At 43.3% G+C, this 12,848-nt stretch overlaps 1 protein-coding gene across 1 annotated transcript in view; it reads left to right on the plus strand.

Moving 5' to 3' along the window:
- The first annotated feature begins 547 nt into the window (after positions 1-547).
- Positions 548-12,848, plus strand: part of SPATS2 (spermatogenesis associated serine rich 2) — a 141,421-nt gene continuing 129,120 nt past the window's right edge. The window contains exon 1 of the mRNA XM_059935829.1: positions 548-839. The gene's annotated coding sequence lies outside the window, so the exon portion shown is untranslated. The remainder of the gene's footprint in view (positions 840-12,848) is intronic.

Raw genomic sequence — 12,848 nt, forward strand, 5'->3', positions numbered from 1 at the left:
CCCTCGGCAAGGTTCCCCTCGAGGCGGCCGCCTTCGGCAACCTCCGGGAGAGTTTCGGCTCTTTCCGGCAGTTCCAGCTCGGGCCCTCCACTCCCAGCGCGCGCTGTCCCCCCACCCCACGCCGCCCAGCTCTTTCTGGGCACTGGCCATTCTGCACGCAGGCGCGGGCTCGTGTCCCACCCGTCCCCACTTCCATCTAGTTGGTTCCCGACCCACTCTTCCAACCCGTTCCCTTTGTCGTTCTTCCCAATCCCCGGCGACGCCTGAGCTCCCTGAACTCGGGCGCGCGATCTGGCGGGCGGTGCGAGGTGCTAGGGACCCGGTCACGATAGGAGCGGCAACCCGACGGACTGGAGATAGCCTCCGCCCCGCGCCTCTCCGCGCGCAGGTCCCCGGCTCGCGGGCCGCCTCGCGCCCGGGCCTCGCTCGCGCGCCCGTCGGCTGCAACGGCCTCGAGCTCGGCGCGCCGCGTTCGCGCCTGCGCGAGCACGCGCCCTGTGCGCTGGCTGGCTGACGCGCACGCGCCCGAGTGGGCTGCGGGGCGGGGCGAAGAGCTCGAGCCCCGGCTAGGTCGGTGTGGATCGGCTGGCCCTCCGGGCCTCAGCCGTGGCTGCGATTCCCAGCCCGCCGCCCGGCAGAGGAGGGAAGAGAGGAAAGGGGCGGTTGGGGCGGGGCGGCGTCCGGCTCCGGGAGAGCTGGGGGAGGAGCGCGGCGGCTCCGGCGGCGGCTCTAGAAGAGGAGGAGGAGGCGGCGGAGGAGCTCCTTTCCTCTTCTCACACCCGGGAGCGTCCCGGACGCAGAGCCGGAACTGGGGGACGCGGCGACTGCGGGGGCCTGGGGTAGGTGAGGCTGAAGGTGCTGGGTGGAGGGGTTGGTGGGGGATGAAGCGGGGCACAGAGGTGCAGAGAGCGGGCTTGAGGGAAGGCACAGGGGGAGGGGGCAGTTGGTGGGGGTTGGGGTACCGAGAGGAGGGGGACGTGAACCCTTTGGGACCTGGAGTGCCCAGATGGTGAAAGGTTTCTGTGGTCAGTGGGGCGGGCCGAAGCACACGGGTCCGAGTTGGGGGGTTTCCGGAGGCATAGGCCAGGGAAACAATGGAGCGAGGGGGGACTCTGATGTGAGCGTGTGTGGGGTACTGGATTTTAAGAACCAACGAGAGATCGAAAGGAATGAAAGAATGGATCATTTGGTATGAGAAGTACAATGAACTGGGAATTCAACGGGGATGCGTAAGGTCATCTGCGTGGGTGTCCGACGTACTTAGGATTTGGGGGCAAAGTGGGATTTAAAAATAAGAGCTAGGGGGGCATTCTTGGAATGGGGGGGCGGGAAACGGAACGGAAAATAAAGCAAAGTGGGGCAGAGACATAAAATAGATGTGGTTTGGGCTTGAATTAAAGCAGAAGGATAAATCCAGTTAGAGAGTATAAGTTAGGTGGACTGGAGTGGCATTTTTCTCCTAATTCATCCAGGATGACTGGGTTCTTTTAGAAGGTGAATCTTTCTCTGGCATGTCCCTCTGCCAAAGACTACAAGCCGCTCTTTTAATAATTGGTTATCATTTATAGTTCATTTCATTGATAAAGCATGCTTGTAATATTTATTTTCTCTCTATGTAATTTACCTGCGGTTAATGAAGCAAGTTAATGAACAAGTCACTAAAAATAGACATCTTGCTTTGAGTTCGGTCATTGATAATGCAGAGTTTAGCGTGTTTGGTCATTGATAATGCAGAGGTTAGAGTGTTTGGAGGAGAACCGGGAGTTTGTTTTCATTTGGACCAAAAGGTGATGAACAGCCTTGATAAAATCTAAGTTATCTGTACTTTGTTAGAATTACAGTTTCTCACTGAGAAATGATCATGTACTATCTGCTACTGGTTTTATGCTTGTGGGAGAGAGTTTGGGTTCTTCCTCAAGAAATTCTTGATGCTGATTTCAAATTATCAGGCTGCCTTGTACCTTCCAGTTTGAATTAAGGTGATTTGAAAATATTGTGGGAAAGTGTATTTGGGGTTATGATCTTTGCATTTCCTTGATACTTGGATTTCCAGACCAAAATTTGAATGGTACTAGATACAAGATTGCTGATTTTGAAGTTGTAGTTACCATTATGTGTTCATAAATAGTCCACATTAAGCTTTTTATTTTGGGGAGCATTAAAGTTTTGCTGACTCATCTAAGATTTCTGCGAATTTTTCGGTTTACATTTCTCAGCTAGGTCTCGGATAGCGGCATTATACTATTTTATAAAAGTCCAAAAATAATGATCTAAACGTCACTTTTCTTCTATGTTATAAAAACTGAACAAAGCAAGAAGTGAGTGCAGTTTCCTCATTAGTGATAATGAGGCTCTTTATTGACCTCTTACGGTAGGCTAGGCAAGGTGCTGAGATTGTTTTGTGTGTATTATCTCATTTAATTTAATCCTCACAATCATTTCCTATTTTATAAATTAAGAGATTAAATAACTTACTAAGGTCACAAAACTAGTAGTAAATAAAGCTGAATTCAGACCCAGCTCTGTTTGATGCCTTCTTTAAATCTTTCCTGTTGTTCTACCTGCTTTCTCTTCCTGATCTTGGTTGAAGTACAAGCATGAATTGGTTGAAACCTGGGTCTGATATAGTGATTTAGACAAAGATTGGGTTGATGGGCTACATCTGTAGAGTTTATGGAAGGTTTATCGCCCCTGTGATTTAACAAATCTTCGGGGGCCCAGATAGTAGGCAAAAACATCTTCTTGTTAAGGGTTTGTCCTGTGAGCACACGTAATTTTCTGTTCAGTCTGGTGTACTGCTGAAGTACTGTGCATACGTGGCACTCTTCCTTGTAGAAGTCAAGACAGCCAGTTGTGGAGCCAAAACCAATTAACTCTGGAAAACAGTCGAAAACTGCTGAGTGCTCAAGTGCCCTCGTAGCACCTGTTGAGTCCACAGTTGGTACTGGCATTATCTCTAAATATAGACAGGATCCTCTTAGTAACCAGGAGTAAAACAACTAGAACCGAGAGAAACAGCTGGGGCCTGAGGGAGGAGCCAGAGCTTAATGGCCAAAACATCAGCATAGCCTGTGGAGGCTGATCCAGGAGCAGCAAAAGCTACAGATACTAGTGAATTGCAGGAGGGGAGGGAATTTCTTTGTTGTTGAGCATTTAGGTATTCTAAGGACTGAACTCACTGTGTTTTATATATATTACTTTATTAGATCTTCAAACAATCCTTATAAGGTAGTTGTAAGCATTTTTCTCATATTTCAGATGAGGCTTAGAAAGGTTAAGTAACTTCATAATGGTGGTGAAAGAAGTTTGTGTGTTTATTATTATTATTATTATTATTGTATTGCTGCTTGCAGTTTCCATTGTAGAGCCACCATATTAAAACTGGGAACTTAAAGTCACTCTTTAGGATCCACTGTGCTTCTTTGTTAGAAGTAAAACTGATTATTTCAGTCTTGCTGCTTACATTGGAGACTGGAAGGTAAAGCTTATATTTTTCTGATTTAATTGTTGGGAAGGGGAGCCCATTCATTATTTAGCAAACGACCTCCTACAGAATATAATTCACCTTCTAATATATCTTCCCATTTATATATACCAATATATGATATTGATATATATATCTGTAGCAACATGAAAATGGCATGTCCATCCCTCCTATTCTGAGGTCTTGACATTCAGGCAAGTCAGCTAGGCTCTGGAGGATGACAGTGAAGCATGCTTGTTGCAGACTCTTACCACTTTTCTTGATATGTTTTTGCCACAAAGGTTTGACCATCATTCTTGCTTGGTTACTTAAAAAAAAATTGTGGTAACATATACATAACATAAAATTTACCATTTAAACCATTTTTTAAGTCTACACTTCAGTGGCATTAAGTACATTCATATTGCTGTGTAACCATCACCACGTCCAACTCCAGAACATTTTTATATTCCCAAACTGAAACTCCTATTAAACAATAACTTCCCATTCCTCTTTTCCCCCAGCCCCTGGCAACCACTATTCCACTTTCCATCTCTAGGAATACTATTATTCTAGGTACCTCACATAAGTGGAATCATATAGTATTTGTCCATTTGTCTCTGGCTTATTTCACTTAGCACAGTGTCTTCAAGGTTCATCAGTGTTTTAGCCTGTGTCAGAATTTCATTCCTTTTTAGGACTGAGTAATATTCCATTGTAAGCATATACCACATTTTGTTTATCCATTCATCTGTAAATGGACACAGGTTGTTTCCACCTTTTGGCTAATGTGAATAATGCTGCTGTGAACATTGGTGTACAAATATCTGTTTGATATCTGTTCATATGGTAATCCTATGTTTAATTTTTTGTGGAAGTTTGGTGACTTTTAAACGGTGGTTTTATTGTGTGTTCACCTGAAGGTAGTACTTGACCTTATGTTCGAGGGCTGCTGTTTCCTCTACTGACTTTTTCTGTACAGTTTGCAGGACACTTGCACTGGAAATGATTCAAAAGGAAATGATTTATCCAGTGTTCATGGCTCTCTCTTAGCTTCTGTCTAATTATATTTATGTGTCAAGACATCTGGCAAGCACATGAAAATACATTTCAACTTAGCAATAAAAGTACTTTTGAAAATCGTGTAGACGGTTCAGTTGATGAAGAAAGTGGGAGTTTCTGTTCTAAAGTATGAAATGTATCCAATGTGGAAGGAACCATTTGTTATATACAGATCTTTCCAGTCATACCTATAGATGTGGATGATCATTTTAAGAATGTTATTTGTATGTATATTTGAAAAATGTGTCAATAGTGTAGAGCATCTTCAGTTCACTTTGCTGCCTTTGATTGAAATTTAGGGTGCTTTTTTCATTTTAAAATGTTTTACACGTATGAGCTGTTGGTTATTGCTTACCTTCTATAACCCTTCTTTATTCATTGAAAAAAGTTTGAGTGCCTACTATTACTTTAAATATTTCAAGAAGGTAGCTGTATTACAGGAAATACTGTTTGAGTCCATTTTTTCTCCCTCCCTGTATATATTTGAGAGAGAGAGAGTTGTCACATAGTACCAGATATAATAGATTGAAATATCTGCAGGCTGACAGTGAACTGTCTCTTAGGATGGGTCTAACCTCCAATTTCATTTTTTCCAATTGTCGCAGGAGGTTAATTACGCCTGCATCTTGCTTCTTGAGTTACTGGGTTACAAAGGGACTTCAGGCTCACATGCCATTTTCTGGGAGCCTCATAGGAGTCTTAGTGAGCTCACACTTACCTTGGAGGTGGTCTGTTGGTTCTGAAATATTTCCAAAAGATTTAAAGTTTATATACACTTTAGGTTGCTGATATTAAGGATTGGCCAGAAGCCAGCATTTACTCTCTATGTTCAAATCCACCATAGCGGCTGGTTGTGGTGGGTTCCTGAAATATACATCCATCTTCTACACAGATTCTGCAGCAGCGGCCCCAGACCCTTAAAACATTCTGTAGGGTCTGAGAACATAACCATCAGCTTAAAGGCAGCTTCTGCAGTCATTGTCCTATGACTAATTTGTAGTTAGGGTTACACAGGGATTCTTACTAGTTCAAACCTTAAATGACAACCTTGGGTTGTTGGTAAGGATTTTTATATTACTTAATTAACAAGATGACATGATTACTAGTTGTGGAGTGTGTATGTGTGTGTGTGTGTGTGTGTGTCTGTGTGTCTGTGTGTCTGTGTTCATTTTTAGAGTTGGCTAAAGGGTGTTGGGACTGAGAAGTAGGTTTGTGATGAGGCCATTATATGATTATAGATGGGTCATGTGAGATAAGTGAAGATATCTTTCGTACCTGAAGATGCTGCCAGTGATGTTACTTCCTGTTGACCTGTAGAACTGCAAAGACCTGTTTGTAAAACCTACAGTCTTTCCTCTCTTGAGTACATGTGATCTGTCCAGTAGTAAATGATCTGCTGCTGTTTTAAGGCTACCATCAGTAGTAGAGCAATACTTTTCTTTAAATTATCTGCTTAGTCTCTGATTACAACATGTCAGTGTGGTCAGCCCACTGCTGGCTCTTCCTGGCTATCTTCTACTGTTACATTGATTCAGAATGTACAGTAGTGTGTGGTAGAAGTGACTCTTCTGCTCACTTTGTTTGGTTATCCTCATATCTTTATAGTAAATTGCTGTCATAACCTACCTGCATATGCTGCACAAGCGCTCAGGACAAGGATCTCATCATTAGAAGCTTCCTCACATTTGATGAGAACAGTGAAACTCGTTTATAACTATGATGGAATGACAGGAAATTAAGGTGTTGTAGGACCTGAATAGTAGGTGGTACAGAACCACCACAGACTAAGGCAGCCATTTAACTCAGATGCAAACTTGATGTTTTGTTACATCTTACTAGTCAGTACACACTAGGTTTCTTTTTTTTTTTTTTTAGTTTATTTATTTATTTGTTTATTTATTTATTTATGACTGCGTTGGGTCTTAGTTTCTGTGCGAGGGCTTTCTCCAGTTGCGGCAAGCGGGGGCCACTCTTCATCGTGGTGCGCAGGCCTCACTATCAGGGCCTCTCTTTGTTGCGGATCACAGGCTCCAGACGCGCAGGCTCAATAATTGTGGTTCACAGGCCTAGTTGCTCCGCGGCATGTGGGATCTTCCCAGACCAGGGCTCGAACCCGTGTCCCCTGCATTGGCAGGCAGATTCTCAACCACTGCGCCACCAGGGAAGCCCCACATTAGGTTTCCTGAGATGGTTATCTAATTCCTTGTTAAGTTGACAGTACTTTAAACAAAGCTTAGTTGGGTAATCTTTTTCACCTCTGTCACGATTCAAACGTTTTATTTTATGGAGGTCTTTTTCTTTTTGGCTGTGCTGTAAGGCTTGTGGGATCTTAGTTCCCGGATCAGGGATTGAACTCGAGCCCCAGCAGTGAAAGTGCTGAGTCCTAACCACTGGACCACCACGGAATTCCCTGGAGGTCTTTTAAAAGTTATTTGAGGACTTCCCTGGTGGTGCAGTGGTTAAGAATCCGCCTGCCAATGCAGGGGGCACGGGTTCCAGCCCTGGTCTGGGAAGATCCCACATGCCGCGGAGCAACTAAGCCCGTGCGCCACAACTACTGAGCCTGCACTCTAGAGCCTGTGAGCCACAACTATTGAGCCCACGTGCCACACCTACTGAAGCCTGTTCGCCTAGAGCCCATGCTCCGCAGCAAGAGAAGCCACTGCATTGAGAAGCCCGCACACCGCAACGAAGAGTAGCCCCTGCTCGCTCCAACTAGAGAAAGCCCGTGTGCAGCAACGAAGACACAGTGCAGCCAAAGATAAATAAAATAAATAAATTTATTTAAAAAAAAAAGTTATTTGACATTTGTCATTTGTCTGCCAGCCCATAATGTTATGATGATCCAATAAGTTAGACTACACGGTATTGTTATGTGATGTTATTTTAATTTGGGAGTACAGGAAACAACACAACAACGATTACTAAATTTGTCTTTGGGCATCTAACCTGTTGAAATAGAAGAAGCTCCTGAAAAAGGAGGGATATTTGGCACCTTCATCCTGTTACCTAAAATCTTTTTTTTTTTAAAAAATTATATATTTATTTATTTATTTATGGCCGCATTGGGTCTTCGTTGCTGCACACGGGCTTTCTCTAGTTGCAGCGAGCGGGGGCTACTCTTCGTTGTGGAGCACGGTCTCTAGGTGCGTGGGCTTCAGTAGTTGTGGCACGTGGGCTTCAGTAGTTGTGGCTCGCAGGCTCTAGAGCACAGGCTCAGTAGTTGTGGCGCACGGTCTTAGTTGCTCAGTGGCATGTGGGATCTTTCCGGACCAGGGGTCGAACCTGCGTCCCCTGCATTGGCAGGCGGATTCTTAACCACTGCGCCACCAGGGAAGCCCCGTGTTACCTGCAATCTTAACATTTAAGTAAGATCCAGTAGAATTACATTTGATTTTGACATGATTACAGTTTTGATTGGGCAGTAGAGCTGATTCTTTCACACTCTACTGGCTAATTATTTCCATTGTGAAATAGCCCCAAGTATATTATTAAACTTTGGCAGCTGAACTTTTTGATGTCTGAAATGTGGATCTACTGAGTGGTGTTAGTTATGATCAGGCCAGTACCGATAGTATATTTGTAATACTTCCATGTTGTAATATTTTCTTCTAACTTATAATTAAAGTAAGGAAGCTGTACAGCATGTTCATTAAGAGCACAAAAGTTGTAGTAGTATCAGGTAGGAGTTGCTAACAAGTTGGATTATAGATAGATCGGCATAAAATTTTAATTGTTGGGGAGAGGACCTGTGAAGGTCCTACGTGCTATCAACATTAAGAAAAAAGAGCACAAATCTGGCTCTGAATCTCTGCTTCTCTGCCTACTCCCTCTGTGGATTTGGTCAAGTCATTTAATTTCTCTGAGCCTGTGTTTCTGAACCTGCACAATTGGTATAGCAGTACCACGGAATTGTCATGACTATTGGATTTTTTTTTTTTTTGAGGTGAAATTCACATAACAAAATTAACCCTTTTAAAGTATACAGTTCAGTGGTATTTAGTAAATTCACAGTGTTGTACAATCATCACTCTATAGTTCCAGAACTGTTACATCAACCCCAAAGGAGACCGAATACCCATTAAGCAGTCTCTCCTCATTCTCCCCAACCCCTATCTCTGTTAACCACCAATCTCTGCGAATTTACCTCTTCTGGATATTTCAAGTAAAAGGAGTCATATAATATGTGACCTTTTGTGTCTGGCTTCTTTCACTTAGCATAATGTTTTTGAGGTTCATCCATTTTGTAGCATGTATCAGTCCTTCATTCCTTTTAGTAGCTGAATACTATCCCACTGTATGAATATATCATATTTTGTTTATCCATTTTTCTGTTGATGGGCAGTTCTTTCATTTTTACCTTTTGGCCGTTGTGGATAATGCTTCTTTGAACATTCATGTACCAGTTTTTGTTTAAATACCTGTTTTCAATTCTTTTGGTTCTATACCTGAGAATAGAATTGCTGGATCTTGTAGTATTTCTGTACTTTTTGAGGAACTGCCATACTGTTTTCCATAGTGGCTGTACCATTTTACATTCCCACCAGCAGTGTACGAGGGTTCCAATTTCTCCACATCTTTGCCAACACTTGTTATTTTCCTTTTTTCTTTTGGATTGTAGCCATCTTTGTAGGTATGAACTGGTATTATGAATTTGATTTGCATTTCCTTACTAGTGACTAGTGATGTTGAGCATCTTTCATGCACTTACTGGTCATTTGTGTATCTTTGGAGAAATGTCTGTTTAAGTCCTTTGCCCATTTTTAAATTAGATTGTCTTTTTGTTGAGTTATGACCATTGCCTTTTTAAAAAAAAATTATTTATTTATGGCTGTGCGAGGGCTTTCTCTAGTTGCGGCAAGCGGGGGCCACTCTTCATCGCGGTGCACGGGCCTCTCACTATCGCGGCCTCTCTTGTTGCGGAGCACAGGCTCCAGACGTGCAGGCTCAGTAGTTGTGGCTCACAGGCCTAGTTGCTCCGCGGCATGTGGGATCTTCCCAGACCAGGGCTCGAACCCGTGTCCCCTGCATTGGCAGGCAGATTCTCAACCACTGCGCCACCAGGGAAGCCCACCATTGCCTTTTAGTGGTTATAAACCACTTAGATCAGTGAGTGCATGTAGTACGCACTTAATAAATAATCGTTATAATTATTTTTGCTATATGTGACCTGAGTTGGAACGAAACGTTGCCTACCTTTTCCAAATAGGATTGGAGAGGCAACAAGACCTATCATTTGTTGTCAATAAGAGTTTGACTGTGTTAGTGTTGATAATTTGCTTTAAAAAAAAATTTATTTATTTTTGGCTGTGTTGGGTCTTTGTTGCTGCGAGTGGGCTTTCTCTAGTTGTGGCGAGCGGGGGCTGCTCTTCATTGTGGTACGCAGGCTTCTCATTGTGGTGGCTTCTCTTGTTGCGGAGCACGGGCTCTAGGCACGTGGGCTTCAGTAGTTGTGGCACACAGGCTCAGTGGTTGTGGCTCGCTGGCTCTAGAGCACAGGCTTAGTGTTGTGGCGCATGGGCTTAGTTGCTCCGCAGCATGTGGGATCTTCCTGGACCAGGGATCGAACCTGTGTCCCCTGCATTGGTAGGTGGATTCTTAACCTGTGTGCCACCAGGGAAGCCACATTATAAGCTTCTTGTTGGAAGTATATGAGTGTTTCTCTAGGTTGCTAGAAGTGAATTGCTGTGTAAAAGGGTATATTATTCTAAAAATTTTGGTGAATCTTGCCAAATTGCTTTTTTCAAAACCTTTTTATTTTGAAATAATTTTAGATTTACAGGAGAGTAAAGATAGTACGGAGAGTTCCCATATATCCTTTCCCTGGCTTCCCCTACTGTTAACATCTTCCATAACCATAGTGTATGTATGAAAACTGAGAAATTAACATTGTTACAATAGTATTAAACTATAGACTTCATTTGGATTTCCCCAGTTTTTCTATTTATGTCCTAAAAAGTTCTAGAGTCCAGTCCAGGATGCAGTTAGCCATCATTTCTCTAGTGTCCTCCAGTCTTTGACAGTTTCTCAGTTTTTCCTTATCTTTTTCACCATCTTGACACTTTTGAAGAGTACTGGTCAGGTATAGGTTTTTCTGATGTTTTCTTGTGATCAGACAGAGGTTATAGATTTTGGGGGAAGAATACCACAGAAGTGTTGTGCCCTTCTCATTGCATTGTATCTGGGGGTAGATGATATCAACATGTCAATACTGGCAGTGTTCACCTTGATTACTTGATTAAGGTGGTGTCTGCCAGGTTTCTTTTTTTTTTCGGACCTCCCTCTCATACCCTCCACCCCCAATCCCACCCATCTAGGTCATCACAGAGCAGCAAACTGAGCTCCCTGTGCTATACAGCAGGTTCCCACTAGCTATCTGTTTTACACATGTTAGTGTATATATGTCAATCCTAATCTCCCAATTCGTCTGCCGGGTTTCTTCACTGTAAAATTTCTGCTTTTCTATTTCCATACTCTGTTTGTTAAAGGTGAGTCACCAAGTCCAGCCCACACTCATGGGGAGAGAAATTAAGTTCCACTTTCCGGGACCTCCCTGGTGGTGCAGTGGTTAAGAATCCACCTGCCAATGTAGGGGACACGGGTTTGAGCCCTGGTCTGGGAAGGTCCCACATGCCGCGGAGCAACTAAGCCCATGTGCCAGAACTACTGAGCCTGTGCTCTAGAGCCCGTGCTCCGCAACAAGAGAAGGCACCGCAATGAGAAGCCCCCGCATCGCAACGAAGAGTGGCCGCCGCTCGCCGCAACGAAAACCCAACGCAGACATAAATAAAATGTAAATAAATAAATTTATTAAAAAAAAAAAAAGTTCCACCTTCTGGAGGGAGAAGTCTCAGAATTTGGACACAGGTTTAAACCTCCACAGTAAATATTTTACGGCTGTATTTTGAGGCTATGCAAATATACTGTTTCTCTTAAAAGTTCACCTGTTAATTTTAGCATTCATCAGATCTTGCCTGCAGCAGTTATTACTGTGGTATCCTAATTGTTATTTTCTATTTCTCTCATTACTTCTACACTTATTAGTTAGAATTTTTTTGTAAAGAGACTTGTACTTTGTCCCCCATTTATTTATTTAATAATTTATTTACACATTATGGACTCATGGATATTTATTATTCTTTGGATTATAACACTGTTTACTTTGTTGCTCACTATTACTTTTAAAAAAAAAGTACTGGGGCTTCCCTGGTGGCGCAGTGGTTGAGAATCTGCCTGCCAATGCAGGGAACACGGGTTCGAGCCCTGGTCTGGGAAGATCCCACATGCTGCGGCGCAACTGGGCCCGTGAGCCACAATTACTGAGCCTGCGCGTCTGGAGCCTGTGCTCCACAACAAGAGAGGCCGCAATAGTGAGAGGCCCGCGCACCGCGATGAAGAGTGGCCCCCGCTCGCCGCAACTAGAGAAAGCCCATGCACAGAAACGAAGACCCAACACAGCCATTAAAAAAAAAAAAAAAAACAAAAAACCAATTTGCAGTCCTACCAGTAGTTGTAGGTAACGAACTTATACACTTAAAACATTTGCTATTATCTGGTGAATTAGAAGTGTTTTGTTTTTCTTGATTAAACATGAGGTTGAGTGTGTTGTGTATGTTTATTGACTATATTTCTTTGTAAAATATCTTTTTATGTACTTTGCCCATTTTTTTTTTTTAATAATTATTTATTTATTTATTTATTTATTTTTGGTTGTGTTGGGTCTTCGTTTCTGTGCGAGGGCTTTGTCCAGTTGCGGCAAGCGGGGGCCACTCTTCATCGTGGTACGCGGGCCTCTCACTATTGCGGCCTCTCTTGTTGCAGAGCACAGGCTCCAGACGCGCAGGCTCAGTAGCCGTGGCTCACGGGCCCAGCTGCTCTGCGGCACGTGGGATCTTCCCAGACCAGGGCTTGAACCCGTGTGCCCTGCACTGGCAGGCAGATTCTCAACCACTGCGCCACCAGGGAAGCCCACTTTGCCCATTTTTAAATTGGTTTTTTTGTTTGTTTTATAGAAGTTTTTTATAGTCTGGGTGTTAATCTGTTAAATATGTTTTTTTCCCTTTAGGAATTTAGGAAGGAAAATTTTCCGTTTCTCATTTTTAAATTATAAGAGCAATATGCTTATTGTAAAACATGTATAAGGTGAAAAGTGAAAGTCTCCTCACCCTCTCTTCAGTCTCATTCCCCATACATAGCATAGTACTGTTCTTGCCCCACAGGCTAACAGTTTGGTATCTTTCCTTCCAGAACTTCTTCTGTATAGTTGCAGAAACATATATGTATGTGTTGTGTGTATGTGCAAGTGTGTATGTATATATAAAAG

Source organism: Balaenoptera ricei, chromosome 10 (assembly GCF_028023285.1).
Source record: "Balaenoptera ricei isolate mBalRic1 chromosome 10, mBalRic1.hap2, whole genome shotgun sequence".
NCBI classification, from domain to species: Eukaryota; Metazoa; Chordata; class Mammalia; order Artiodactyla; family Balaenopteridae; genus Balaenoptera; species Balaenoptera ricei.